Source organism: Chiloscyllium plagiosum, unplaced genomic scaffold, assembly GCF_037043375.1.
Source record: "Chiloscyllium plagiosum isolate Xiang-an unplaced genomic scaffold, Cpla_swu_hap1 HiC_scaffold_21, whole genome shotgun sequence".
NCBI classification, from domain to species: domain Eukaryota; kingdom Metazoa; phylum Chordata; class Chondrichthyes; order Orectolobiformes; family Hemiscylliidae; genus Chiloscyllium; species Chiloscyllium plagiosum.
The window spans coordinates 78,582,231-78,609,478 of NW_028270159.1; the positions used below are offsets into that span (position 1 = coordinate 78,582,231).

The 27,248-nt window shown below is 45.8% G+C and overlaps 2 long non-coding RNA genes across 11 annotated transcripts in view; one reads left to right on the forward strand and one right to left on the reverse strand.

Moving 5' to 3' along the window:
• On the reverse strand, positions 1-25,680 carry LOC148146461 (uncharacterized). 2 transcript variants are annotated; one of them, XR_015760823.1, is made up of 5 exons: positions 25,573-25,680; positions 16,895-17,003; positions 11,731-11,837; positions 4,680-4,891; positions 1-2,065 (listed from the first exon to the last, which is right to left on the reverse strand). It is a non-coding gene; the product is annotated as an uncharacterized LOC148146461 (long non-coding RNA). The 2 variants fall into 2 exon arrangements; XR_015760822.1 differs by lacking the exon at positions 4,680-4,891.
• LOC148146456 (uncharacterized) overlaps positions 1-27,248 on the forward strand; it is a 931,882-nt gene that overhangs the window by 98,155 nt on the left and 806,479 nt on the right. The gene's annotated exons all lie outside the window — the stretch shown is intronic.

Sequence of the window (27,248 nt, forward strand, 5' to 3'; positions counted from 1 at the left end):
CTGACAATTGAGACTGAAAGGTTACTGTATAAAATACCTTCAATGGTATTGCCAGACGTGAGTGGTTTTAGACAATGACCTTGGCTTGCAGGCATTGAGTGTCAGAGCACTTCCTGTTGTGGGGCATCCTGTTTAGATTCAATCTATTGATAACTATTAGAAATGACTTGCACTGGCTCCGTCAAAGTGGTCAGAGCATTATGGCTGTCATCGAAGCTGGTAACAAACTTCCCATGGGTTAAAAATCGTAAATGATAGAGTAGGTACGAGATCTGATGACACTGTAGGAGTATTGATGTTGTTGTTAATCAGGTTAACTCGGCAGGAGTTGACTGAATTTATATTGTCTCTTTCTGTATCTCAGAAAGTCTCTCTGGGCAATAAGTCTCCACAAACAGCAATGTGACAATGCGCAGGGATCATCTGTTTTGAAATAAATTGCTTTATAGCATTGCTGATTCACAGCATCAGGTACAAGGTTGGAGTCCAGCCTTGGTCAACAGCCTGGGTGGAGTGTGCACATTCTCCCCAGGATAGTGTGGGTCCACTCCAGGTGCTCAGGCTTCCTCCCACAGTCCAAAGATTTGTGGGTTAGGTGGATCAGCCATGCTAAATTGTCCACAGTGTCCAGGATTGTGCAGACTTGGTGGATCAGCCATGGGAAATGCAGTGTTACAGGGGTGGAGTGCTCCAGATGGGATGGTCTTTGGTTAGTTGGTGGCGTTTGATGGACCAATGCTCTCCTTCCACACTGTAGGGATTTTAGTCCATGATTGAGGATAAAGGCGACACAACAGGGTGCCCTTGGAGAAGGAGCATGTGGTGTACATCAATTCTCCCGATGCCTTTAGATAGAGGTGGGCACTGCAGGGGACATAGTGCTTTATCTCCACCGCTGCCTCCTCATCCCCAACTCTACTTTGATTTGGTCTCTTCCCACTTTGTCATTTGTAATGGTTTGCTTTGCCTGTAAGGGGCGTTGTTTATAAATATTCAATTGGTTACATGGGTGGTTTACTGCTGGTGATTATATGTGAACCAAAAAGGTGTAATGATGATGTTGATGGTGGGAAGGTTGCTCAGTTGTGAGAGAGAAATGGGGAATAAAGAACGCTTCACAGATCACAGAACGAGAACTGAAAATCAGTTAAATCAAACCAGAGGTTCAGACAGGGAGGGAATATTTCCCTGGAGCTTGAGTAACTGGAAAGTGATGGTGTCCGGGAAGAGACAGGATTTTGTTCTCAAGGGCATTTGAAATTTTAAAAACTGTTATATTCAGATAGTTTCATTTCTTTTCTTTTAGTTTTATTTATTGTGGAATAAATAGCTGCAATATTTTAAAATCACATTCACAAACCTTGTGTTAAAGACAAATGTTAAATAAAATCCATCAAACCGTCCCTCACTGATAACTGATGTGGAAGTGCATTCGCCTGCAGAATCCCTGCCCTGCCTACTTCTTCCTACCCGGGCTCCATGGCTATATACATACCTGGGAGATAGCAGCAGGAGGCCATTCGGCCTTTCAATCCTGTCCACCATTCAATGGGAAACAGCTGACCATCCAGCTCAGTCTCCTGTTCCTGCTGTGTTCCAATCCCCTTTCATGGCTTTACCTCGAAGAACTATATCTCAGTCCTCCTTTGGCTTCACTGCCTTTTGTTCCAGTGGCGCTGCTGTGTTACTGTGTCGGTGTTGGCAGGGGTAATGTGATGGTTCTGCCTCCTGGAGGATGCAGTCAGCATCCCTCATCATCCTGCAGTAACATCAACCTGGTTTCAGCAACGAGAGATAGAAACCTTTTCCAAGAAATGGGCATCACTGGCTCAGCCAGCATTTATTCCCCATCTCTCGTTACCGTTGAGAAGATGGTAGTGAGCTGCTGTCTTGAACCACTCACAGTCCATTTGGCACAGAAAGACCAACAATGTTGGGAGGGAGAGTTTCGCTGGATTTTGTCCAAGTTATTCTCCATCTTTGGTTCTTCAAATGCTCGTTAACATAACCATGATCTGCACATGAGTTTGAGATTTCAGACTGCAAATCTTCAGCATCGAGCACCCTGTATAAAGGAATATATACAGATTAGAAATTCAGAGCAGACAATTCTAGCTTCTCTGGAATATATTTTTTCCCTTTCTTCCGCCAAAGCTGTAACGCTGCAGCCCACTTACTCTCTCACACCATTCTGCCTCTGCTGTCCCGAATGTACCCGCCGCCATTCTCATGGAGTTACTGGTAAACAGATCCATGCCACCACTTCCCGTCCCTGGTTAGACTCTGCACCCTTTCTGGGTTTACTCAATTTCCCTTCAGTTGCTGCAAGTCAATAATGTAACAGGAGAATAAATCAAAAGGAGACAGAAAGGGAGGTGGCAGATCCTGGACAGAAGAGGAACCTTCAGTCTGGGAGAATGGGCCACATCCTTCTTTGTTTCCCATTGGTTGATTCCAAGCATTATGACAAGTTGGGGATGGAACTTGGGCCCATGTGGGTATGGTGACACTTTGACCCCCCCAACCCGTCAATACTACAAGCTGATACGTTCCTCCTCCAGCCAATCACAATGTCAAATGCTTTCCGCTAATTGCCCCAAAGCACATGCTCCAAAATCCACCCATATTCTGTACACGTGCAGTTCTGGGCTTCCCCGCACATGCGTGGTCGCTGCCTCAGGGATTGTGGGAGTTGTAGCCCCCATGAAGCCACTGAAGACATGTTTCTGGATAGTGAATGAAAGGTGAGGGCTGGAGGGTGTTGTGTATAGGATCCCCATTCAGGCACGGGCTGTTACTAGATTTTACTGAGACATCGGCTTCCACAATCTGATTTCTGACGGAAGGAACATAGATTCAGCCAATTGCGGGGTGGGGAGGTTAATAAGGGGTAGCAGATATTAAGCAGATGTAGCTCAGTGGCTAGCACTGCTGCCTCACAGCGTCAGGGACCCGGATTTTATTTCAGCCAGAGGCGACTGTGTGGAGTTTACACGTTCTCAGCATGTCTGTGTGGGTTTCCTAGGGTGCTCGAGCTTCCTCCCACACTCCAAAGATGTGTAGGTTAGGTGAATTGCCTATGCTAAATTGCCCACAGTGTCCATCTATGTGCCGGTTAGGCCATTAGCCATGGGAAATGCAGGGTTACAGGGATAGGGTGGGTCTGAATGGGATGCTCATCATAGGTTGGTGTGGACTCGTTGGATGAATACCCTGTTTCTGCACTATAGGAACTCTATTATATTCTCATGAAGAAGAATGAACTTGTCTCAATGTGCTGTGAATCTGTGGAATTCCCTATTCAACATGTGGTGGTTGCCAGAACAATGAGCAGATTTAATGAAGAGATGCAGATGTTTATTTTGCAATGAGATAAAGGGTGAGAGAGAACAGGTGGGAAAATCCTCCTGAGACCGAGGTGAGCTCAATCATCATGGTATTAAATGGTGGAGCTGGTTCGAACGGCTGCATTGCCTCTCCTGTGCCCAGTGCGTATCTTCTTACGGTAATAACCGGAAAGCTGAATCCAAAAATCACCAACTTCACCAAAGGAGATTTTGAAAAATGCAGGATAGTCAGGTGGATTAGCGTTCCAAACTTAGGTAGTGAGGAGGCATATAGGAGATAATGATTTTGCAATTTTAAACTGTGGGGAGACAGTGATTTATGGTTTTAGACTGTGCAGTACATTCACACCGTCCAGAATACTCTGTTGTGAATATCTATCCTATACTTTACTACAAAGCCAAGGTCATTGACAATGAAACGCAAAACACCCAGGAAACATCGCCTCACCTCGTAATCTGATAAAAGACTTCTGATAAATCTGGTTGAATTTAGAACACAGCTGGAAAGCTGGAAGATTAGATCCAATCCCAAGATCCTGTGCTTAAACAAAGGAGACTACAATAGGATGAGACAGGAGTTGGCTAATGTAAACTGGAAGCAAAGACTTTACCGTGGGAAAGTTGACGGACAGTGGGGGAATACCAAATCAATTTTTCGAAGTGCTCAGCAAAAGTATATATCAGTGAAAAGGAAGGACTGAAGGAAAAGGAGTAATCTGCCATGAGTGGCTAAGGAAATAAGGGAGTCTATCAAATTGAAATAGAATGCATACAAATTGGCAAAGACCATGGAGAAACTAGGAGATTAGAAACACTTTAAAGATCAACAGAAAGCTAGATGGGATTGGGGGAGAAAAGTGATGAGTAGTTATCCCCAGGGCCGGAATAGCTGTTTACACTGCGAGAGGGGAACTTACTGTGTGGGGAACATATGGCCTCTGTAATTGTTGAAGCACTGAACTATTACCATAGAGATAATCCTGATCAAGTTAAAACTCACAGCACACTCCAAAGCTTGTATTTCCAAATAAACCTGTTGGACTATAACCTGGTATTGTGTGATTAATAAGTTTGTTCACCCCACCGCAACACCGGCTCCTCCACATCAGAATCCTGATAGATACCCTACTGAAACTGAAGCGTCTGTCAAATACTTGAGGAAGCCACAGGGGCGTGGGGGAGGGGTGTGCGTTTTAACCACAAAGTGCTAAACTGAACTCGACTTTCTAACTGCCGTTGCCATGGAGATAATACTGAGACAGTCTCTATTCAAAGTCCCAAACCACAAAGGTATAAGAATGGGAGCCATACATCGGACAGGCGGGGAGTTACCTGATGCTGCCTGGAGGTGTTCTGCATGTACACTATCCAGGTAACTGTCATGTTTCATCAATAAAGACTCAAAGAAGACCTCTCAGAGTTCTGTGCCCAGTTATTCCTATCCAGCAGGGTTCAGGAATATGAGTACACAGCAGTCAGTCTTCACAGTGGAGGATAGGAAGAACATGCCAGTAATTGATAAGGAGACTGAGGAAGGTGAGGACCTAGAAATAACCATTATCGTGAAAGAGTTAGAGCTGGGCAAGCTAATGGAGCTAAAGGTAGACAAGTCTCATTGCCCTGATGGAATACATCCCAGGATACCAACAGAGTTAGTGGGAGAAATAGCAGATGCACTTAGAGTTATAGCATCCTGCAGCAGAGACAGGCCCTTTGGCCCAAACTGGCCCATACTGACCAGAATGTCCATCCACGCTAACCCCATTTCCCTGCACTTGGCCCATTTGCTTCTGACCCTTTGCTATCCATGTAATTATCCAAATGTCTTTTACCTGTTGTGAGTGTACCCACCTCAACAACTTCCACTGGCAGCTCATTCCATTTACATACCACCCTCTGTGTAAAACAGTTGCCCCATAGCTTCCCTTTTATTAGTTCCCCTCTAACCTTCAACTGACGCCATCCAGTCCTTGATTCCCTGTGAAAAAGACTGAATGCACTCACCTTACCCATGCCTCTCATGGTCTTATACACTTCTAGAAAAGTACCCCCTCAGTTTCCTCTGCTCTAAACAAAAAGATCCTCGCTTGTCCAACCTCTTCCTATTTCTCAGACCCCTGAGCCCTGGCAACATCCTTGTTCTGCACTTTTTACAGTTTAATAACTGAAACCTACACTGCATTCTTCATATTTCCAGTATTTCCCCATGGTGCTGGAACCGACGTGACAACGTCAATGGATTTATTTATTTCTTCTATGAACTGAAATCCAAACCAATCTCCTCACTCCTTTCCTCCACACCCAGTTCTCACACTCTTTCTCCTCTCTTTGAATTCAGTTTCCTAGCTCTTCCTGCATACACTGTTTCCTGCACACTCTGGCCAAATCCCGTCTTACTAAAATGAACCAAATTAGAACTCTAATTGCAGGCCCGTCCTTGTCGCTTTCCATAAAAACCCTGAATCTTCACAAAAGAGTTCTGATAACTTTTTGCAAAATGCTGCACCACTGATACTCTGATCACATGTCAGGGGGCCAGGAAACGGGCCACACCCCTGGGTCCTGCTCCCAGAGAGAGGAAGATGCCCATGACAGATTAATCACTCACACCACAACCTCCTTCCCAGGCACTGTGCATACTCCCACAATTGGCCAGCACTGCACCCATACACTGGTCTCCTCTCCTACAGCACGTGCTCCCAATCAAACAGGAGCCTGGGTGATTGACAGCAGCTGCTGCCCAATATATCAAAATCCCTCCAGTATGGAAACTGGCCCTTCGGCCAAACAAGTCCATAATGGCCCTCCAAACAGTAACTTACACAGACCTATTCCCCGACCCTATATTTACCCCTGACTAATGTAACTAATACTATGGGCAATTTAGCATGGCCAATTCACCTGTCCTGCCCATCTTTGGATTGGGGGAGGAAACCGGAGCACCCGGAGGAAACCCGCTCAGACACGGGGAGAATGCACAAACTCTGGGTTTGGCTGGAATCGAAACCGGGTACCTGGTGCTGTGAGGCAGCAGTGCTAACCACTGAGCAGTCTCTATAGACGGGAAGGTGTGGGGCTGGAGGACTGGGGTAATGGGATTGTAAACAATGAATGAATGCGGAGGACACTGGGGGATGGACAGGTCAGTGAGCGACAGGATCAGTGCAGCAGCAGGAGGGAATCCTGGACAAACTGAAAAATGGGAGAGTCTGACAGGAGAGAAACTACAGGAAGGTTCTGTTTGGAGGCTCAGGCAGGGACAGCTGGGAGATAGCATGGCCTGGTGGCTTGGGCAGGTTTACTAATCAGCCTCTTCAAAGATGCTGTACCTCAACTCTGAGCCTGATCCTCCTGGTTCAGAGGTAAGGACACTGCCACTATTTCCTGGTGGGCAAGGGATACGGGGACTGCCTTTCTAAAGGAACTCACCTGTGTTGGTGACATTAACAAGACTCAATACACACTCACTGACAAAATGCTGGTGTACTTGAACTTCATCCAGAATATTAACACCTATAACTGGGCAACGCAGACCCCAATGTACAGAGTTAAATCTTGGATTCTAATAACAGGAGAACTGGGGTAATGAGATTGTAAACAATGAATGAAGTTGGAGGACATTGGGGGATGGACAGGTCAGTGAGCGACAGGATCAGTGCAGCAGCAACAGGGACTCCTGGACAAACTGAGCAATGGCAGAGTCTGACAGGAGAGAAACTACAGGAAGGTTCTGTTTGGAGGCTCAGGCAGGGACAGCTGGGAGACACGGTGGCACAGTGGTTAGCACTGCTGCCTCACAGCGCCAGAGACCCGGGTTCAATTCCTGACTCAGGCGACTGACTGTGTGGAGTTTGCACATTCTCCCCGTGTCTGCGTGGGTTTCCTCCGGGTGCTCCGGTTTCCTCCCACAGTCCAAAGATGTGCGGGTCAGGTGAATTGGCCATGCTAAATTGCCCATAGTGTTAGGTTAAAGGGGTAAATGTAGGGGTATGGGTGGGTTGCGCTTCGGTGGGTCGGTGTGGACTTGTTGGGCCGAAGGGCCTGTTTCCACACTAAGTAATCTAATCTAAACAGCTTTGTGCATGGGAAATCATGTCTCATGAATTTGACTCAGTTTTTTTGAAAAAGTAACAAAGAGGATTGCTGAGGTCAGAGCATGGACATGATCTACATGACTTCAGTAATGTGTTTGACAAGGTTCCTCAGGGGACACTGGTCAGCAAGGTTAGATCGCACGGAGTACAGAACTGGCTCGAAGGTCGAAGGCAGAGGGGGCTTTTCAGGCTGGAGGCATGTGACCAATGGAGTGTCACAAGGATCGGTGCTGGATCCACTACTTTTCATCATTTATATCCATGATTTGGATGTGAACATAAGAGGTATTGTTAGTAAGTTTGCAGATGACACCAAAATGGGAGGTGTAGCAGACAGTGAAAAAGATTACCTCAGAGTACAAGGGGATCTGGATCAGAAGGGTGAATGGGGTGAGGAGTTCAGTTCAGAAAAATGCAAGCTGCTGCACTTTGGAAAAGCAAACTTTAGCAGGACTTATACAGTTTATAGTAAGTTCCAGGAGAGTGCTGCTAAACAAAGAGTCCTTGGAGTGCAGGTTCATAGTTCCTTGACAGTAGAGTAGCAAGTAGATAGGATAGTGAAGGCGGCAGTTGGTCTGCTTGCCTTTTTTGGTCAGAGCATTGAGTGTAGCGGTTGGGAGGTCATATTGGGGCTGTACAGGACATTGATTTGGCAACTTTTGTAATATTCCATGCAATTCTGGTCTCCTTCCTATCAGATGGATGTTCTCAAACTTGAAAGAGGTCAGAAAAGAAGTAGAGGATGTTGCCAGGGTTGGATAGGCTGTTTGCCCTGGAGCGTCAGAGGCTGAACGGTGACCTGAAAGAGATTTTTAAAATCAGGCCGGGCATGGATAGGGTAAATAGACAAGATATTTTCCCTGCGGAGGGGGGAGTACAGAACTAGGGGACAGGGAAGGGAGGGTAGGCAGAGAGGGGGTGGGTGGAGGGTCAGAGAGGGATGATGGATCGAGAGGGTTGGGACAGAAATGGGTGGGGACAGAGGGGGGGATAGAGAGGGGTGACACAGAAAGCGGGATTAGAGAGGAGGGGAACAGACAGGGCGATCAGAGAGGGCGACCGACGGTTGGGGGGGCGACCGACAAAGAGGGGGAACAGACTGAGGGGGGGGCAACCGATGGAGGGGGAAGAAGACGGGTGTGGGACCGACAGGGGGGCGACAGACCGAGGGGGCAAAAGATGGGGGACAGACCGACAGATTGTGGGACAGACCAACGGGGGAGGGGCGACCGACGAGGTGGGGGGGAGCGACAAAGGACTGACCGATAGAGGGGGGGGGAACCATACAGAGTGGGGGGAGACGGGGGGAACAGAGAGGGGGAAGATGGAGAGTTATTTTATAGATCTACAACTCAACCCTGTTCGTGTTTTCTCCTCCTCACCTTAATTTCCTCTGAAGGGCTCAGAACAACTGCATAGTTCCTGGAAAGTGGAGTTTCAGGGAGATCAGGTGCTGAATGTGGCATTTGGGACACTGACCTTTAATGGAATGTGCTGGTCAATAAATGGACTCTGGTTTGATTCAACTGTCTGTGTGGTTTTGCACATTCTCCCCTTGTGTCTGCGTGGGCTTCCTCTGGGTGCTCTTAATTTCCGCCCACAATTCCAAAGACATGAAGTTTAGATGGATTAGCTTTGTGTAATTGTAGGTTCCAGAGTTAGGGTGGAATACTGTTCCGATGGTTGGTATGGTCTCATGGGCCGAATGGCCTGCTTCCACACTGTGGGGATTCTGTCACTGAGTATAGGGGTTAGGTGGTCACGTTGTGGCTGAGTAGGGCATTGGTGAGGCCAGTTTTAGAATAATGCATTCAATTGTGGTCTCCCTGATTTCAGAAAGATGTTATCAGAATAGGACTCTACCTCTTAATGACAAGTTCCTGGGAAGTGTTGACAAACAAACAGACCATGCAGTGTAGGTTGATAGTTTCTTGAAAGTGTGGTTGAAGGTAGACAGGTCGGTGAAGGTGGTGTGCTGTATGCTAGCTGTTATTGGGCAGTGCATTGAGGATAGGAGTTGGGAGATCATGTTTCGGTTGTACAGTGTATTGGCTCGGCCACTTTTGGAAACCCCAGACTGCTTCCAATTCCAGTCTCCCTGTTACAGGAAAAATGTTGGGAAACTTGCAAGAATTCAGAAAAGTTTTTCCAGGGTGTTGCCAGTATTGGAACATTTGAACCATAGGAAGAGGCTGAATAGGATGAGGCTATTTCCCTGCAGCACTGGACACTTTAGGTGGCTTTATCGAACTTTATAAAATTATGAGGAGCAATAGGGTGACTAGTCATGGTTTCTTTTTTCCCAGGGTAGGGGAGACCAAGCAAATGTGAATCTTTTTTCTAATGTGGAAATGACAAATTCTAGAGGAGAGATGGCAAGTTTAAAGGGTGTGAAAACCGAAAGAACTGAAGATTCTGTAAACCAGGAAGAGAAACAGAAGTTTCTGGAAATGCTCAGCAGGTCTAACAGCAGGTGTGAAAATAAATTAGAGTTAACGTCTCTGAGGAAGGGTGACCAGACCAGAAACTTTAACTGATTTTCCTTCACAGATGCTACATGACCTGCTGAGCATTTCCAACAACATCTGTGCAAGTTTAAAGGGAGTTGTTTGGAGTATATACCTGAGAGTAACTTTATAAAGTGCGAGTCAGACCACATCTGGAGTAATGACAGAAGTTTTGGTCCCTTTATTTAAGGAAATACATCATTTCATCAGAGGCATTTCACAGAAAAATTGACTGGGATGATCCCTGGTTAGCAGGGATTATTTTTTAAGAAAAGACTGAAGACGTTGGGACTCTACTCACTGGATTTGGGAAGAATGAGAGGGGATCTCATTGTAACATGCAGGATACTTAAGGAGTTTGACAGGGTAAATACTGAGTGGATGTTTCCCATCATGAGGGAGTCTGGAACCAGATTCTGAGTCAGTCACGGAATCATGGGTTCTGTTTTGGATTCGTCAAGTTTAAGGCAACACCGACACGAATCAGGGGTTTCATTAGCAATGGAGCTGGAATGAGGTGGAGATCAGCAACATTTTAAGAGATTGGAATTCCTGGTGTTTGTGATTGTGTAGATGTCTGATCAGAAGGTCACCTTGGGGTCAGATATGAGAGCAATATTGTGAAGAGTGCGGTTCTGCCTCAGACAGTTCCCAGGGAGAGGGAGGGGCTCAGCAGTAAGGGAAAGTAATTTGTAATAGCAACTGAAGGGAATGGGTTTAATCATTGCAACGGTCCGTTGTAGGAAATTGCAGCCAATCGCGGAGTGGGAGTGTGATGAGCAGTTTGATAACTGAGTAATGGAGAGGGATGATGGGGAGGGAGAGTTGGGCATTGTCAGTGTATATGTGAAACCGAACACAGTGCTTTTGGACGATGTCACCTCCTGGCAGTGTGTAGGTGAGAAACAGGACGGACCAAGGCGAGATCCTTGAGGGACACCAAATATAAGGAATTCAGAAAGGAAAGGGAGAGTCGGGATGGAGCAGGTTTTCCAACAACGGTGGGGTCAAATATTAGTTTGTAGCAGAATGGGAGAGAAGGACATAACCAGAAAAGACAGACAGGTAGAACAAGGAACAATATGTGATTTGGTGAGGGGGTGTGATGAGGAGGAGCAGCAGCCCAACTCCAAAAGCACTATTTCTACATTAGTGACATCACCCAACCCCACCCTAGTCTCAGCTCATTGACCGAAATACTCGTCCATCCCTGTGTTATCTCCAGACTTCATTATCCAAACACTCCTGGCCAGCCTCCCAAATTCAACTTACATGTAATCTCAAGAGTATCTAAAACCCTCCTGCCCAAGTGCTCACTTGTACCAAAACTTGTTGATCCATCAAAAGGCTCCTATTAACAAGCAACAATTTAAAATTCTCACCCTTGATGTAATTCCTGGCTGTGAACATCCCTGTCTCCCTGCACCACACAACCTGTGAGACCCCGACAACTCATTTTCTTTCAGACTCCCAACGATGAGTTTATTCATTGCTTCAATTGTCTGGCTGTTTCTACCGTTGCCAAGGTAACACAGTCTGGAATTCCCACCCTAACGCCCTCAGACCTGCTTTCCTCCTTTAAGGTATTCCTCAAAACCTGCTTATTTGGCAATTCTTTTGATCACCTGACCTAATATCCCCATCTGTGGCCTTTTGTCAGAAGTTCTCAATAGTATTTCTGTGGATTTATAAACATGATTGAAAAAACAAACTGTTGTTGATTTGCACATACATTGTCAACTCTTAAATGTTGCTGAGTGAATAATCTATAACAGCTCTTACCCAACCACATTGTGGGAGCACCTTCACCACACGAATTGCAGCTGTACAACGAAGTCAAACATCACCTTCTCCACAGGCAATGGGGCTTTGGCATTGATCATTGGTATCTGTGGAGGGAGAAACAAACAGTTGATATTTCAGGGAGTGCAAAATGCATTATAGGGAGGGAACATGGTGCAGAATTTGGATTTTGAAATTTGTGTTTTACAATATGCACTAAGTTCTGTAAAGCCTCTCATCCCATACCATGAAAATTTCCTTCTCTTCCTGGTCAATGTCTTTCCTTTCCCCTGCCCTTCACCTTCACACATTGCCAATGCCTTGGTCACAACAACACTGTGCTGTCAGTGAAGTTTATCACGTGGTTGAGTATAGTCCCGCCCCTCATTCACTCCGATTGGTTGAAGGCCCAACAAGCACCTCTAGCCCCCGTTCCCCCACTCTTATTGGTCCTGCGCTGACATCAATAATCCGAGGCCCGTTGTGGGCTGGAGCATGCTCAGTGCTTCCTGCTTTTGCTGCTGTTCATTAGGTGTGAGAGAGAGAGGGCTCATCCCTGTTTCTCCTGATGTCAGACAATAACAACAACTACGTGCATTGTATGGAGCCTTTCACATTGACAAATCTCCTAAAATCCTTCACGAATGATGAAAATGTTGATTAAAGAGAACGATTTTTAGATCCATCTTTAAGGCGGACAGACGGGGTTCGGGAGGATATTCCAAAGGTTTGTGTCCTCGGCAGCTCCAATCGTGGAGTGATATAGGTGGGCAACAGCTTATACTGGAGACAGTTAGTGGTTAACCTATGGTTAGCAACCTCATGTCGTAGCCCCCTACCCCACACACCAGTCCTTGTTCTCACAGCCTGCCATTACACATTACCTATGGTTAGCCATTAACAGTCTCCATTAACAACTAGTCAACCTCCCCCAGCCAGATGGTTATCCTTTATCCAACTGTTCCTCTCACTCTATCCCCACCTATCCTTTACTCCTTTTATCCTTCCCCCACACTATTTTCTGCACATCAACTGACTTTTATTCTCAGTAACATCTGTTCTGTGGAAGGGACACCGGATCTTAAACTTTAACTCTGATTTCTCTTCACAGATGCTGCCAGACCTGCTGAGCTTTTCCAGAACCTCCTGGTTGCTGTTTCTGATTTACATCTTCCGCAGTTCTTTTGGTTTTAATTTACCGGGAGTTTGTAATTCAGGTCCAACAGTATCTGTCCCAGTCTCTGCTGTCTCTCCCAACCCCAAACAGTGACACTGCACCTGCACAGCTCATGGACAGGTGTTGTTTTGATGGCCACACCCCTCATTCAATCCCATTGGCTGCAGGACCACACAGACTCTCCTCCCATTGGTCTGGAGCTGCCGTCAATCAGCCGGACACCATTGTGATGAGAGTGGAGGGCTAATCCCTCTCTCTGCCCTGGGATGAGCTTCATAATTCACAGTGAATGGGACAGTATCACAGAGCACAGGGGCTGGGGGCTATTCAGCCCATTGGGGCTGTACTCTCTCCCTCTGGAGATGCTGCAAGTCTGTCTCAAGTCCCCTCCCATGTGCCCACAGCCCCCCAAATCTTTCCTTAAAAAGTAAATTCCAAGTCTGTTTCAGAATACCTGCTGAATCTGTGTCGTTCAGACTGTTCCAGATGCTCAGAACTTTGAGTAAAATAGTGTTCACATTTTCACCTTGTATTATTTGCCAATTACTTGAATGTAGTTACTAAAGATTTTGAAAGTGTTAACAATTCCTCTCTCTCTCTGCAAATTCAAGACCTTGGAACCAAGTCTGCACCAGATCGAAATCACTGCTTCACCTTCTCAGCTCCAAAGATAATTATCTGTGCTTCAGCTAGCTCTCCACACAATAGAGGAATACATCTTAATTTATTAAGATCAAAGAAACAGACCTTCGATCCAATTCGTCCGTGCCAACAAGGAATCCTAAACTAATGGATTCCCATTTACCATCTATTGGCCTGTATCCATCAAAACCCTTCCTATTCATGTACCCAATTGGAAGCCTTTTAAATGTAGTGATTTTATCAGCCTCCACTACTTCATCTGGTAGCCCCTCCCATACACACACCGCACTCAGCTTGAAAACGTTGCTACTTCGATCCCTTTTAAATCTTTGCCCTCTCAACTTCAACCCATGTGCTCTAGTTTTGGACCCACCTAACCTGAGGAAATAGGACTCCGGCTGCTCACCTTATTCACACCCCTCGTGATTTTATAAATCTCCATGAAGTCACCTCTCAGTCTTTGACTCTCCAGAGAAAGTAGCCCCAGCCTATTCAGCCTCTCCCTGTAGCCCAAATCCTCCAATCCTGGCAACGTTTTTGTAAATCTCGTCCAAACCTTTTCAAGTTTCACAACATCCTTCCCAGAACAGGGAAATTCAAACTGAAAACAGAATTCCAGATGTGGCTCAATCAACGTCCTGTCCTGCCACAGTATGACGTCCCAGCTTCTGTATTCAATGCATTGACCAATAACGGAGTGTTTTAATGGAGTCCCATTTGCCAGCGGTTCAGCCTTATCCCTCTAAAACCTTCCTCTTCATATACACAATCAAATGCCTTTTAAATGCTGCAATTGTACTAGCCTCCACCCCTTCCTCTGGCAGTTCATTCCATACTTGCAATGCCCTCAACATGAATAAGATGCCCCTTAGATCCCTTTTAAATCTTTTCCCTCTCACCTTAAGCCTGTACCATCTAGTTCTGGACCCACCGAACTTGGGAAAAAGTCCCTGACTGCTCACCTTATCCATGCCCTTCATGGTTTTATAAGATCACCTCTCAGCCTCCAACTCTCCAGGGAAAATAGTCCCAGTCTATTCAGCCTTTTCCAATAGCTCAAACCGTCCAACCCTGGCAAAATCCTTGCAAATATTTTCTGAACCCTTTCAAGTTTCTCAACATTATTCCAAGAACGGGGAGATTGGAACTGAAAACAGAATTCCAGACAGGCTTTAATCAATGCCCTGTCCAGCCACAATATGACGTCACAAAAGCTGCATTCAATAATAACTGGGGGGGGGGGGGTACCAAATGCTGCATTCTCTACGCCGCCTACCTGTGACTCTACTTTCAAGGAACTATAAACCTGCACTCCAAGGTCTCTTTGTTCAGCAATGTTCCACAGGACTTTACCATTAAGTGTATAAGTCCTGCCCTGATTTGCCTTTCCAAAATACAACAGCTCACATTTATCTAAATTGAACGCCATCTGCCATTCCTCGCCCCATTGGCCTATCTGATCAAGATCCTGTTGTATTCTGAACTAACCTTCTTCACTGTCCACGACACCTCCAATTTTGGTGTCTTCTGTAAACCTACTGACCATACCTCATATAGTCACATCCAAGTCATTTATTTAAGGGCCCAATATCCATCCTTGCAGCACATTGCTCCTCACAGGCCTCCAGTCCGCAAAACAACCCTCCATCATCATCCTCTGTCTCCTACATTCAAGGCAGTTTTGTAATGGCTTGCTCTCCCTGCATTCCATGTTATCTAACCCTGCTAACCAGTCTGCTTTGTGGAACCTTGTTGAATGTCCATATAAACAACATTCACCGCCTGGATTAATCAATTTTCTTTGTCACTTCAAAACATTCAGTTAAGTTAGTGAGACACAATTGTGCACGTACAAAGCCACATTGACTCTCCCTGTCATTCCTTACCTTTCCAAAATAGATGGATATCCTGTCCCTCAGAATCCCTTCCAACAACTTGCCTGCCACTGACTTCAGGCTCACTGTTTTCTTGTTCCATGGCCTCTCCTTACCAGTGTTTTAAAATAATGGCACCTCACCTGTCGCTATCAACGATACAAATACCTCAGGAGAGGCCCAACAATCACTTCACTAGATTTCCAGAAAGTTCCAGAATACACCTGATCATATTCCAGGGCTTTATCCACCTAGATGCGATTTAGGACATCTAGTACCACCTCCTCTGTAACATGGATACTTTTCAAGTTATCACTGTTTATTTCTCCAAACTCTCGAGCTTCCTTCTCCTTCTCCAGTAAAAATATCGTGAAATATTTGCATATCTTTTGCACTCCCTGTGGTTCCATAGACAGCCTTGTTGGCCTTTAAGGGGTCCTATTCTCTGGGCCAGTTAATCTTTTGTCTGTGATATATTTGTTTAATCTCTTTGGATTCTATTCCAGGACATCTGAGAAAGACCTACTTCACGGACCGTAATTTTCCTCTGACTGGATCAACAATGCCCTCCAACACATACCCTCCACTTCCCGCACCTCAGCCTTTACCCCACCCCTTCAGCCACAATAAAGAATATAACCCTGCAGTCTTCACCTTCCACCCACTAATCTCCAGATACAGCACATTAACCTCTGTTATTTCTGCTACCTAAAGTCAGACCCCACCACCAGAGACATATTTCCCTCCCCACCTCTATCTGCGTTCCACAGAGACCATTCCCACTGCGCCTTCCTTGTTCGGTCCACTCCCTCCCACCAACCCACGCTCCACACCCTTGACCCTCCCTTGCTGCCACGGGAGATGTAAAACGTGCGGAAACACCTCCCTCTGACATCTGTCCAAGTTCCCAAAAGGATCTTTTCACATCAGGCAGAGATTTGCCTGCACATCCCAAAACCTCATATACTGCATCTAGACACTATGGGAAGAAGGGCTTATGCCCGAAACGTTGATTCTCCTGTTCCTTGGATGCTGCCTGACCTGCTGCGCTTTTCCAGCAACACATTTTCAGCTCTGGGGAGAAAGTGCCAACTCCAACAAAGACAGTTGCCAGAGGCTGGAATCAAACCCAGGTCCCTGGTGCTGAGGAAGCAGTACTAACCTCTGAGCCACAATACTCTGGGATCTTTGGTGCTGATGCGCTGCCCCACTGATACCTCAGTCACTCACTCTGCCTCATTTCCTAAGAGGCAGTGATGACGGAGTGAAATTATCGCTAGACAGTTAATCCAGAGACCCAAATCAGGTTCAGGGGACCCGGGTTTGAATCCCATCACGGCAGATTTTGGAACGTGAATTCAATAAATATCTGGAAAAAATAATCTAGTGACGACAAGGATTCCACTGTCAATTGTTGGAAAACCCATCTGATTCACTAATGACCTTTAGGGAAGGAAAATGCCATCCTTACCTGGTCTGGTCTGCATGGGACTCCAGACCTGTAGCAACGTGGTTGACTCTTAACTGCCCTCTGGGTAAACGCAGCAATAAATGCTGGCCGAGCCAGTGACAGCCTTATCCTGTGAATGAATAAAGAAAACAGATCAGGTTTTGTTCCTTCTCTAGTAGGTACATCCTACAAACTGATTGTGAAATGTTCTCGTACACACTGAACAAATACCTTTCCATCCAAGCCCTTAACACTACAGCACTCCGAGGCCATGTTGGTAAAGTTAAAACCACTTATCATTGCATCCATAATATTCTTACAGATAACTGAAGTCTCCTGGTAAAATTGTGTCTCAATTCCCCGCTGACTATTGGGAGAGAGTCTATAATACAATCCCAGTAAGATGGTCATCCCTTTCTTATTTCTCAGTACCAACCAAATAACTTGCCTGGAGGTACTCCCAGGAATATCCTCCCGAAGCCCAGCCATAATGTTATCCCTAATCAAAAACACCTCTCCCCCTGTTCTGTTGCCCCCTTTCTATACTTGCTATAGCATCTATACCCTGGAACATGAAGCTGCCAGTCCTATCCATCCCTGAGTGAAGCCTCTGTAATTGCTGTAATATCCCAGTGCCATGTTCAAAACCATACCCTGAGCCTACCTCCCTGACTTGTAAGGCTTCTTGCACTGAAATAAATGCAGTGCAAATGGTCCGTCGCACCTCATTCTGTGACTTGCTCTTGCCTACCTTGACAGTCTGACTGGTGAACAGTACCAGCCTCAGACTCACCTCTTTTCTCACTATCTCTTTAGGATTACCCCGACTCCCTCACTGGTTTAATGCCTCCCGAGTGGCACTAGCAAATCTCCCTGCTCGTCAGGACCCCATGCTTTCCCCTTCCTATGCCATTGGTACCAATATACAATGACCTCCCACTGGTTATTTTCCCTTTTGAAAATACTCTGCTCCCTCAGAGACATCCTTGACACTGGCACCAGGGCAGCACCACCCCATTCTGATGTCTCACTGTCAGCTGCAGAAACAGCAGACTGTGCCCCTGACTAGAGAGTCCCCTATCACCATCGATCTTGTGGAACTGGATATACCTCATATTATGTTAAAAGCCAGTCTCAGTACCAGTAACTTGATTGTCAGTGCTACATTCCCCTGAAAGTCTATGACCACCTACATTTTCCAAAACAGTATACTTGCCTGAGATGGGGATAGCCACAGGAGACTCCTGCAGTACCGACCTATCCCCCCTAGCTTTCCTGGCGGTAACCCATCTACCTGACAGTATCCTGCATTCCTGAGACTGCCACCCATCACACCCCCCGGCTCCTGTCAATTCCTCACTGCCTTTAATCACTCCTCCAACAATCCATGCGATCCAAAAGGATTTGCAATCACACTTGCTACAGACATAATCATCAGGATCATTGAAACTCTCCCTAATCTCCCACATCCGACAGGAAAAACACGCCACTCTACAACAGGCCATCTCTCCGCCTTAACAATCTACAGACCAAAACAAAGACACAGTCTTACTGCTCGAAAAATACTGCCCGAGAATAACAATGCTTATGTTTCATATCTTAAACATTTAATCAAGAGACCCTAAGACATTAAAAAGAAATCCTCACCTTACTCACTATTGTAGATTGAATAAAATAAAACCGGCTAAGATTGATATTTGAAGAGACTGAAACTCACTGATCTGATCCCCGGCTCGGAGTACTTCCAAGGGCGAGGTCTCTCTGAGGGCAGCTGTGAAATGTCACTGTTTCTCTTCTTTGCCCACTCCATTTCCAGAGAAGTTTTTAACTTCACAGCAAGTCAGCTCAGAGAGGTCACTGCTTGGTTTTACTCACTGGGGATTGCCTTTGCTCCCAGACCAGTATTTACTGGCCACCTTTACTTGTCTTGGAGAAAGTGGTGGGTAACCGCCTCCCTGAAATGCTGCAGTCCATGTAAACCACAGTGATGTTTGGAAAATAGTTACCCTCTGGCCCCACAACCCTCCCTGTCTCTGTAATCCCCCTCCGGCTTCAGAAATTACATGTCCGTGGCATAAGATTTTTATTTGGATTCATTTTTGTTTAATAAACCCCCCCCCCCCCCCCCCCCCCGCAAAAAAAGTGAAATATTTGGCCCCGAACAAATTTCTGTTGATTGACCTTTCGGAGAGGCTGACACATGGACGTTGCATTATTTTATCTCACATTGTACACCTAGAATGATGGAACTTTCTTTTAAACATTGCTAAAAGGGAGGCAATGGCTTAATGGTATTCCTGCCAGATGAGTGACATGTGCAATGTTCCGAGGATTAGGGATAGAATCCCAACATGGCTGATGGTGGCATTGGAATTCAATACAATCTAGAATGAAAAGGCGAATGATGACCATGAAACTATTGTCAATTGTTAGAAACCCATCTGGTTCACTAATATCCTGTAGGGAAGGAAACGGTCATCCTCACCTGATCTGGCCAACATGTGACTCCAGACCCTCAGCAATGTGGTTAACTCTCAACTGCCCTCAGGAAAAATACTTTACAAACTGTTAACAAATATTCCGCAGGTATCACTTAAAAACTGGCTGTTCACATTGGGATCATGTGAATATCTGAAGGGCCTGAACTAAAACTGAGTTTCAGCTTCACCTTCTCCCTGTCTCACATCAGTCTGTTTACACCCAACTCCAGAACACTCTCATTGAGCCAAGCAGCCCTCACAGTTGCAGCCCTGTCATCTTCATTGTCTGCTCATACCTACATTGCCCTCAGCCTCCTGTACTGTTCCAATGCATCTCAATGGGAGATCAGGAACAGCACCTCATCTTTCAATTCAGCCCTTTGTAACCCCAGAGTCAACATGGACGTCAGCAGTTTCTGAATGAACAGACAGTTTTTCAGAAGCTGGAACATTCCACCTGAAAAGGTACTGGAATTTGAGTCCAAAAGGATTTTTAATGGGAAGTTTGCAGGTAATTGAAAACATGAAGTTTACAGGTTAGCATCATGAAGTGGGTGGTTGGGTCTAAATCTGAGAGTTCTTACAAAGAGACGAGGTGTAATTTGTATAAATCTGTGCCCACTCTCAGGCCAATATCTCCTTCCTCAGCTGCAGGGCCCAGAACAGAGCACACACCCAAAGGTTGATCCAACCACGAATTTGTACATCTTTCTGCTTAACAAAAATATTTGAGATATCTTCCCACAAACAGAACAGACAAACCTTTCTCCTTCCACAGTTAAATGCCAATGATATTCAGATCCTGATGACCCCATTGACAGTAAAAACTTGCTTTTGAGATCCCAGCCTCAATTATTCTGATTTAATATCCTATGAAATGAATTCACAAAACAAAACTCACAGTCAGTACAGGAAGAATTAAAGACATACTTTTTTCTTGGTATGTGCTTGATGTGTAAATGTCTCTCTTCAAGTTGCACGCCTCCCCCCACCCATCATAGGAAGGGGACATGCACATGCGCTTCACTGTACCTTACCCCCAATAACAATGGCGGCCATATCCCAGAACCTTTCACCGCCTGAGGGCCGCAGCCATTTTCCCATCTGCTGCAAACGCAGGATTAAGAGTTTCTAATTCAGACTTACGAACCACACAGAGTGTAATTAAAACTTCCCAGTCTAAAGTGACTCATTATCTCCTTGTCTCTGAGGCCACTCTCCCCTTCCCTGTTTGCGTCTCGCACATTCACCAACGGCCGAGTCACGTGGCACTGCATCGGCTGAGTTACTGGTGACGTGTCATCCCACTGGCCACGCCCCTCATTCACTCCCATTGTTTGGATGACCAGCTGGTTCCACTTGGTCCACCAGTCCCACCACCTTTTCCTATTGGTCCGAAGCTGCCATCAATCAGCTGGACCCCATTGTGAGGTCAGTGGTGGTATCCTCCCCCTGTCTGAATCACACCCAGAAGGTGTATGGATGGTGTCAATCAGGAACAACAAGCAGAAGGTGCTGGGAAAGCTCAGCAGGTCTGGCAGCATCTGGGAACAGAAATATGTCCAGTGGCCCTTCCTCGGATCCGATGGGAGCTGGGAAAATTAGAATCTTGACAGCATGGAAACAGGTATTCGGCCCAAAATGTCCACAGCGTCCCTCCGAAGGGTATTCCACCCAGACCCATTCCCCTACCCTACTACTGTATATTTCTCCTAACTAATGCACCTAACCTACACATCCCTGAATATTATGGGAAATTTAGCTTGGCCAATTCAACTAACCTGCAGATCTTTGTATTGCAGGAGATAGGTGTTAAAGTGTAAATAATAGGGAGGGACAGAACCCAAATAGAGACTGGAACATTTGGAAAGAAAAATGAGTGGATTACGAACTGGCTGGAAGGGTGCATAGCTGTTAATGGAGGGGACAGGAACCTGTGTCTGGCAGCATCTCAGTGGAGGTGGCCGAAATGACAACAGATGATCTACGTCCTGCTGCAAAAACAGACCCCGAGCTTCCAGCTGCCTGCCACTTAAAACACACGAGCCTGTTCCCTGGCCAACATCTCCATCTCATGCTTACTGCTGTGTCCCATAAAAGCCAGAACATACCAAATGGCCCCATATTTCGAGGACTGCAATTTCCCCTCCCATGTGGTCAATACCATCCAATGTATCTCCTCCACTTCCTGCACCTCTGCCTTTGAAACCCACATCTCCAACTGCAACAAGGAGAGAACCCCCCCTCCACCAAGTCCTTACCTTCCACCCAGATACAACACATCATCTTCTATCATTTCCACCAGCTACAATCAGACTGCACCACCAGATTCGTCAGGGGTTTGGCCGAATAAATACTGATGTGTCTGAGGGTAAATACTGAGGCGGGGGGGGGGGGCTCTGAAACCAGATTCTGAGCCAGTCACAGAATCAAGGGTTCTGCTTTGGGTTCGTCAAGTTTAAGGCAACACTGACACTGGTAAGGGGTTTCAGTAGCAATGGAGCCGAGATGAGGAGGAGATAAGCAACGGTTTAAAGATTGGAATTCCTGGTGTTTGGGATTGTGTAGATGTCTAATCAGAAGGTCAGCTTCGCGTCAGATATAACAGCAGTATTGTGAAGAGTGTAGTTCTGCTGCATAGTTCCCAGTGAGAAAGAGAGGCTCAGCTGTTAGGGAAAGGAACTTGTTAGGCAACGGGTTTAACCATTACAATGTTTTATTGGAGGAAACTGCACCTAATCGAGTAGTGGGAATGTGGTCAGCAGTTTGATAACTGATTAACAGTGGAGTAATGGAGAGGGATGATGGGGAGGGAGAGCTGGGCATCGTCAGTGTACATGTGAAACCCAACATGGTACTTTTGCACAATGTCACCTCCTGGCAGTATGTAGGTGTGATACAGGAGGGGCCAAGGATAGATCCACGAGGGACACCAAATGCAAGGAATTCAGAAAGGAAAGGGAGAGTGGAGATGGAGCAGGATTTTCCAACAACCGTGAGGTTAAATATCAGTTTTTCACAGAATGGGAGAGAAGGACCATAAATAGAAAAGATAGAACAAGGAACAATGTCTGTGAATCGGTGAGGGGGACTGATGTGGAGGAGGAGAAAAGAGAGTTGGAAAGTCTATGGTTTAGTGAGATTAGGGTAAAGGGTAAAGATGAGCTCTGATAAGGCTTGACATGAGATGAGATTGGAGAAAGATGTAGGTTTGGACAAAAACCGGGAACACCACGTGAGGCAGTTTGACTTAGTGGGCTAGTGGGAGGGAGGGAAGCTACAGATCGGATTATCTCAATCTTAGTGACAAAGAAACTCCATGTACTCCAAACTCTTGTTGTTGGAGAGAAGGATGGAGGAGACAGAATGATGGACAGTGTTTCACAAAGAAACAAAACCTGGGTAAGTGATATTTAAAGCGAGTGAACAAACCAAATGTATTTAACTTTTATCCAAAATATTAAAACAAATGACTGAAGTCCTGGTTCGAATCCCATCTTGGCAGATGGTGGAATCTGTATTCAAGAAAAAATACCTGGAATTAGAAATCTCCTGATCTCCATGGAACCATTGTCAATGGCAAAAAAAAAACCCTGCCAACCTGACAGTCGCCCAGCAAGCTACTCACTGAAATAATCACTGCAAAGTCTCAACAAAGTAATGAAACTGGATGGACCACTCGGCATCTAAGAAGGCACCATTTAATACAACCACAGAATCAGCCCTCTCGATGGTGCAACGTCCTCCAGACTAACATCTGGATTTTGGTGCCAAAATGTGCAGAGCTGTCTCACAGCCCAATCAAGGAACAGCCTGACATAGTCATACTCAACCCTTACAGACAATGACCAGACACCACCATCACCATCCCAAGATATTGAGATTGTGGTGATGGAAAAGCACAACAGGTCAGGCAGCATCCGAGGAGAAGGAGAATCGGTGTATCGAGCCTAAGCCCTTCATCACCCTGACTTGCTGTGCTTTCCCAGCACCAGACTCTTGACTCTGATCTCCAGCATCTGCAGTCTTCACTTTCTCCTGAAATCTCTGGATATGTCCTGTCCCACCAGCAGGACAGACAGGCAGATGTGGTGGCACAGACAGGGAGGATTTGCCCAGGGAGTACACAGCATTGGCTCCGGAGACCAGGAAGTCTCATGGCTCCTGCTGATTACCACGTCCCGTCCTCCCTTGGAGGATGAATCACTTCTCCTTCATGTTGAACAACATTTGGAGGAAGCACTGAGGCAATAAAATGGTGTCAAATGTCCTCTGGGTACAGGATTTCAATGTCCATAATCGAGACTAGCTCTGCAACAGAATTACTGACTGAGCTGGCCAGGTTCTAAAGGTTATAGCTGCTCAATTGAGTCTGCAGCGGGTGGTGAGGGAACCAACAAGAGGAAAAAACATACTTGATCTCATTGTTATGAATTGACCAGCGGCAGATACATATGTCTATGACAGTATCAGTACGAGCGACCATCACAGATTCCTTTTGGAGACAAAGTCTTGCCTTAAATTTGAGAAAAACCTCCCTTGTGTTGAGTGACACTATCACAGTTCTAAATGGGACAGATGTAGGATCTCAAACTGGGTATCTATGAGGAACTGTGGGACATCAACAGCAGCAGAACTGTACTCCAGCACAATCTGTAATCTCATGGGTTTGTAAATCCTGCTCTCACCCCCCACAATGGACAGTAAAGGAAGGCATGCCATGAGCAGCACCAGGCAGACTTGAAAATGAAGTGCCAACCTGGTGAAGCTATTAAACAGAACTACCTGCACATCAAACAGCATCAGTAGCAAGCAACAGAGCTAAGTGATCCAACATCCAATGGAACAGATCAGAGCACTGCAGTTCTGCCACACCCAGTTGTGACCGGTAATGGACAATTAAACAACTCACTGGAGGAAGGATCACAGAAATCCCCACCTTTACTGATGGAGGGGCCTCACACACTCATGCACCAGATAAGATGACAGCATTTGCAGCAATCTTCAGCCAGAAGTTCAAAGTGGGATGATCCATCTCATCCTTCTCCAGTGGTTTCTAACATCACAGATGTGAGTTTTAAGCCAGTTCAGTTGAGTTTGAATAACATCAAGAAATGCTTAAGTCGTGCAAAGGCTACGGGCCCTGCCAATATTCTGGCAATAATACTGATGGCTTGTGCTCCAGAACTTGCCACCCACCAAGCATCTACCAATAATGTGAAACATTGCCCAGGGATGTTCAACACAAAAACAAAGGGCAATCCAACCCAGCCAATTTCCCTCTATCAGTCCACATTCGATTAGCAGTAAAGTGATGGAAAATGTCATCAACAGAGCTACCAAGCAGCCGCTGCTCAGCAACAGTCAGCTAAGTGACACTCATTTTAGGCTCCATCACGGCCACTCAGCTCCCGATTGTGTTACCGCCCTGATTCACAATCTGGCAACCAGCTGAATCCCAGAAGTGACATGAGTGTGATAACTCAGTCCCACTCCAAGACCACTATTTCTAGCTGATTCCACCCTTGTCTCAGCTCATATACTTTCATCCACCTTGTGTTGTCTCCTGACTTCATTTTCCAAACACACTCAGGGCCAGCTTCCCAAATTTAACCTCCCTGTAATCTCAGGAAAGTCTAAATCTCTGCTTGTTGATTCATCAAAAGGCTCCTATTCATAATCAACATAGAGCCAAAGAGATGTACAGCATGGAAACAGACCCTTCAATCCAACCCATCCATGCCGACCAGATATTCCAACCCAATCGAGTCTCACCTGCCAGCACCTGGCCAATATCCCTCAATTTAAAATTCTCACACTTGATTTAATTCCTGGCTGTGATAATCCCTAGCTCCCTGCACCACACACACTTTGAGACCTCGACAACCCATTTTCTTCGAGACTCCCTACCATTTGTTAATTCATTACTTCACCTGTGTGGCTGTTTCTACAGTTGCTGAAGCAGCACAGTCTGAAATTCGCAGCCAAAACCTCACAGGTCTGCTTTCCACCTTTAAGACATCCCTCAAAACCTGCTTTTTGGCAATGCTTTTGGTCACCTGACCTAATATCTCCACCTCTGGCCTTATGTCTAAAGTTCTCAATAGTTTTTTTTGTGAAATTATAAGCATGATAATAAAAATACAAACTGTTGTTGATTTGGACATTATTTTCAAATCATCACTGTTGCTGTAATGAATAATCTATAATGTCTCTTACCCAACCACATTGTAGGAGCACCTTCACCACACAAACTGCAGCTGTACAAGAAAGTCAAACATCACCCTCTCTACAAGCAACAGGGCTTTGGCATTAATCACAGGTATCTGTGGAAGGAGAAACACAGTTGATGTTTCAGGGAGTGCAAAATGGATTACAGGGAATGAAAATGGTGCAGAATTTGATAGTCAGAAATGGAAGGAAAATACACTTGCTTGTTGGAAAAAAGAATTCTTGACTGTCGAATATATTCCAGAAAATAATAATCTGATATTAGAGCAGTACATGGTCAGGGGCTGGGCCGCAGTGAAAAACTCATTTACAAATGGTCTATAAAAGTAATAATACAGTAGTAAACAGACCAAAAATACACCCATGGTTGGAGACTGAGGAAGCTAGATATTGACAAAGTGGCCATGAGGGAGCCCAGAGGTGAATCAGAGCAGTATTGGCTGCTGTGATCACAATGACTCTAAACTGGAGAAAGGCTGCACATGCGCCTGGCTGCACCTTGCCCCCTACAAAGATGGCGGTCGCGCACGTGTCCAGTGAATCGTTGCCCCAAATAAAGATGGCGGCACTCACTCAGGCCTGCAGCCGCGCTGAGGCCATTCCTCATTTACTGCAAACACGGGCCTGGGACGTTCAAATTTGTGTTTTCCGACGTGCACAATTTGTTTGTAAAACCTCTCCGCTCATAGCAACACAGTTTTTCTCCGGTTTCCCTGTTTATTTCTTTCCTTACCGTATCCTTTCTCTCCATAACTTCCCGAACATTCATTACAGTTACTCTGCGCCGCGCGCGTGGGTGATCACATGGTTTAGCTTAGCTCCGCCCTTCATTCACTGATTGGTTGGAGGACCAACATCCCGCTCGGTCCTCCAGCTCCGCCCACCGTCCTTTCATTGGTCCGGTGCTGACATCAATCACCCGCGGATCATTTTGTTGGCTACAGCATGCGCAGTGCGTCCTGCTTTAGCTGATATGTTGGGTCATGTGATGGGAGAGTTTTCTGAGGGTAAGAATTCCCTTTGTGTGAGCTCTGCAGTAGATTCCCTTTATTCATGGAGGGAATTGCCTTCCTACTCATGGCTGCATAGCTGTGATTGATGAATCAATGCCATCTGAATCAGTACATAAACACCACTTTTTCACAACATCTGAGATCTTTAGCACATTGTATCACGTTCTGCTTTGGAAACCAAAAAAAAAACACATGAAATGGAGCCTCAAGGAATCGGAGCAGGAGTAGGGCATTCATTCCCTTCAGATTGTTCCCCCATTCTATCAGATCATGGCTGGGCCAACCCAGACCTCAACACCTCTTTTATGCTTGATCCGCATAGCCCTCAACTGCTCAATATTTCAAAAATCTATCTGCCCTCTTTTAAAATAATTTGAGATAGTAGGGAATCTGTGATTCTATGTGGAAATGGGCCCTCCAGCCCAACAAGCCAGAACAACCCTCCGAAGAGTAACTGAACCATTCCCCTCCCACATTTAACTTTCACAATTGTTTGGGCGAGAAAATTCTAGCCATTCACTGAGAGAAAAAATTCTTTACTTTTTCTAAAATGAATGTTCCCTTATGTAATGTCACCTGGTTTGAAACTTCACTGGTGTTAGAAGATCTAGTCAACATCTACCCTGTCAAGCTCCTCAGAATCTTGTTTCC